Raw genomic sequence first — 3,911 nt, forward strand, 5'->3', positions numbered from 1 at the left:
CACGTGACCGCGCTCCCCGGGCCTGGACCCGGCGCCTGCGGGGGCGGACCGCGCGCTCCCCCCCGCCCGCCACCATCAATCAAAATGAATGCCCAGGGTCATTCAACGCTTACTGCACATCAGACGTTCTTCTGTGTGCCTTTTCCCTGTTAGCAAATGTAATCCTCGTAACGCTGTGTACGCTTCTCCCCATTTTACAGGTCTGGACACTGAGGCGCTGAGAGTTTGGGTCAGGTGCAGAGTTCACCGAGATAGCAAGTTGGTGGGTCCAAAGTGGTTACTCAGCTGACGAACCGTACTGCCTTTGGGAGAAAAATGCTTTGTGGAGGGAAGAAAGGAAGGAGGGATTCGGCTCTTAGAAATGGAAGGTGAGGGATCACTTGCAGCCAGGGTTAATAATGGCAGGGTGTGGTATTCGTCCTGGATCTTGAAGGAAAAACAGTATTTCAACAGGCAAAGATGAAATGCAGGAGGACTGAAATGAGCCAAAATATAGAGGTGGAAAAGAATGGTGTGGTTGTTTTTGTTTTTTTTTAGAAGTGGCAGGGCTTCCCGACTGACAAGAACATGTGTTGGATGTGGAAACCACTGCCACTTCCTGGTTTAATCTCAGAGCTGGATGATTGCAAGAGCCTTTCATTCACCATTTCTCCCTTTTCCATTCCCCCTCTTTGGTATATGTGCTGCCGAAGCGAGCACTCCATTCCCCCTCTTTAATCCACTCTGTGTTCTACTGCCAGATTCATTATTTTAACCCACTTTCTTTTATTTTGTTTTTTATTTTTTTTAATTTACATCCAAATTAGTTAGCATATAGTGCAACAATGATTTCAGGAGTAGAGTCCTTAGTGCCCCTTACCCATTTAGCCCACCCCCCCTCCTACAACCCCTCTGGTAACCCTCAGTTTGTTCTCCATATTTATGAGTCTCTTCTGTTTTGTCCCCCTCCCTGTTTTTATATTATTTTTGTTTCCCTTCCCTTATGTTCATCTGTTTTGTCTCTTAAAGTCCTCCTATGAGTGAAGTCAGAATATTTGTCTTTCTCTGACTAATTTCACTTCGGATAATACCCTCCAGTTCCATCCACGAAGTTGCAAATGGTAACCCGCTTTTGTCCTCTCAATTGCCTGCTCAAAGTATTTTTTCAGAAAATCATTGAAATAGTTATGGATAGAGACTTTGGTAAGTAAATTAGGATGTATGGACAGTACAATGGAATATTATGAGGCGAGTTTTATAAAGGATAAGGTAAACTTATATATAACCACATGAAAAATGTCTCAATATATTGTAAAGGAAAAGCTGGTTGCACACCCACCCGAAGCCCTTTTATCTGATGCTGTTGGGCCTGGTGGTTAGTTGTTACATGAAAAAAATCAATTAAAATGCAGAATGGTAAAGCATTACACAGCACACGGTTTTGTTTAAGAAAAGTAAGTTCCTGGCATATTATAAACCACTCTTTTTGGTTTAAACTTAAGACTTAATAAATGTAAATTGCTTTATCAATCTTTTGAGATAGACTCGGGCTTTTTCTGTGATGACGGGGCCCCTGGTCAAAGTGTTTCTTAGAGTGATAGATACTTCTTGCCTTTCACAAGTCACCCATAATTTCTTTAAATGTTTCTTTAAAGTGGAGCAATAACTAAATGGCACTTTGAAGCAATCTGAACGCAAAGTCCTTCTAGATGTGTGTAGCTCTTCCAAGGACAGAATTTTCTTTTTTTTTTTTTTTTTTTTTTTTTAACATTTATTTATTTTTGAGACAGAGAGAGAGCATGAACAGGGGAGGGTCAGAGAGAGAGGGAGACACAGAATCTGAAACAGGCTCCAGGCTCTGAGCTGTCAGCACAGAGCCCGACGCGGGGCTCGAACCCACAAACCCCGGGATCATGACCTGAGCCGAAGTCGGACGCTTAACCGACTGAGCCACCCAGGCGCCCCCAGAATTTTCATCTATACCTAATCTAACAAGTTTTTAGCAATTTGCTTTCAACCAGCCTTTCCAAAGCATTCAACTTAGTTTCCATAGAAACATCTCTTTTTACACCCATATATCATAACGGTTTCAACATGTTAATTAAATCACTGTAGCAAATTTTCCTGATATAAGTAAGTGGAATAAACCCAACAGACATTCGGTAGTCAGGTAGCTCAACTGGCAGGAACAGAACTACCCAAAAACTCTCAAATGTAGCTTCCTGGCCATGTTTACCGCACTGTAGGCATCGGTAAGTACATTCTAGAATTGGGAGAATAAGTTAAGTAGGAATGAAGAAAGTAACTACGTCGTTTTGCAAAAAGTATATATGTTGTGGTGATGGTTCCACCAGTCTGTATTTACTAAAAATCACTGTATCCTACACATGAAATGGGTGAATTTTATAGGATGTAAAACGTAACCATAATCAAGCTGTTTTTTTAAAAAAAAAAATCTATGTATTCACGTATTCGTGTATTTCTAGATTTTCATGAATTTTTGATTTTCATTGAACAGCTAAAGTACTGAAAAGAAAACAGTTTTCACCATTCACTTTTTACTTTTTTTTAAACGCTTCATGAATTTGCTTGTCCTTCTTTCGCAGGGGCCATGCTAATCTTCTCTGGATTGTGCCAATTTCAGTATCTGAGCTGCTAAAGCAAGCCCCACTTTCTACTTTTTATACTTCTGTATGGTTTGAATTCGTAAGGCAAAGATACATAAGTGGTTTTTTAAATTTTTTTTTTAACGTTTATTTATTTTCTTGAGACAGAGAGAGAGACAGAGCATGAGCAGGGGAGGTCAGAGAGACAGGGAGACACAGAATCTGAAACAGGCTCCAGGCTCTGAGGTGTCAGCACAGAGCCCGACGCAGGGCTCGAACTCATGGACCGCGAGATCATGACCTGAGCTGAAGTTGGACGCTTAACCAACTGAGCCACCCAGGCGCTCCTTTTTTAAAATTTTTTAATGTTTATTTATTTTTGAGAGAAAACAGAGTGTGAGCCAGGCAGGGGGGCAGAGAGAGAGGTAGACACAGAATTTATTTATTTTTTAAAATTCATTTATTTATTTTTAAACTTACATCCAAGTTAGTTAGCATATAGTACAACAACGATTTCAGGAGTAGATTCCCTAATGCCCCTTACCCATTTAGCCTATCCCCGCTCCCACAACCCTTCCAGAAACCCTCAGTTTGTTCTCTGTATTTAAGAGTCTCTTATGTTTTGTCCCCCTCCCTGTTGTTATATTATTTTTGCTTCCCTTCCCTTATGTTCATCTGCTTTATATCTTAAAGTCCTCATATGAGTGAAGTCGTATATTTCTCTTTCTCTGACTAATTTTCACTTGGCATAATACCCTCCAGTTCCATCCACATAGTTGCAAATGGCAAGATTTCATTCATTTTGCTTGCTGAGTAATACTCCATTGTATATATACCACATCTTTATCCATTCATCCATCGATGGACATTTGGGCTCTTTCCATACTTTGGCTATTGTCAATAGTGCTGCTATAAACATGGGGGTGCATGTGTCCCTTCGAAACAGCACACCTGTACCCCATGGATAAATGCCTAGTAGTGCAATTGCCAGGTCATAGGATAGTTCTATTTTTAGTTTTTTGAGGAACCTCCATACTGTTTTCCAGAGTGGCTGCACCGGCTTGCATTCCCACCAACGATGCAAAAGAGATCCTGTTTCTCCGCATCCTCGTCAACATCTGTTGTTGCCTTAGTTGTTAATGTTAGCCATTCTGACAGGTGTGAGGTGGTATCTCATTGTGGGTTTGATTTGTATTTCCCGGGTGATGAGTGATGTTGAGCATTTTTTCATATGTCTGTTCGCCATCTGGATGTCTTCTTTGGAGAAGTGTCTATTCATGTCTTTTCCCCATTTCTTCACCGGATTATTTGGTTTTTGGGTGTTGA

General features: G+C 40.9%; 1 non-coding gene across 1 annotated transcript; it reads right to left on the minus strand.

Annotated features, from left to right (window-relative positions):
• Positions 1-2,540: 2,540 nt before the first annotated feature.
• LOC122228977 lies at positions 2,541-2,647 on the minus strand. The gene has a single exon (XR_006206858.1). It is a non-coding gene; the product is annotated as a U6 spliceosomal RNA (small nuclear RNA).
• Between the last annotated feature and the right edge of the window lie 1,264 nt (positions 2,648-3,911).

Source organism: Panthera leo, chromosome C1, assembly GCF_018350215.1.
Source record: "Panthera leo isolate Ple1 chromosome C1, P.leo_Ple1_pat1.1, whole genome shotgun sequence".
NCBI lineage: Eukaryota > Metazoa > Chordata > Mammalia > Carnivora > Felidae > Panthera > Panthera leo.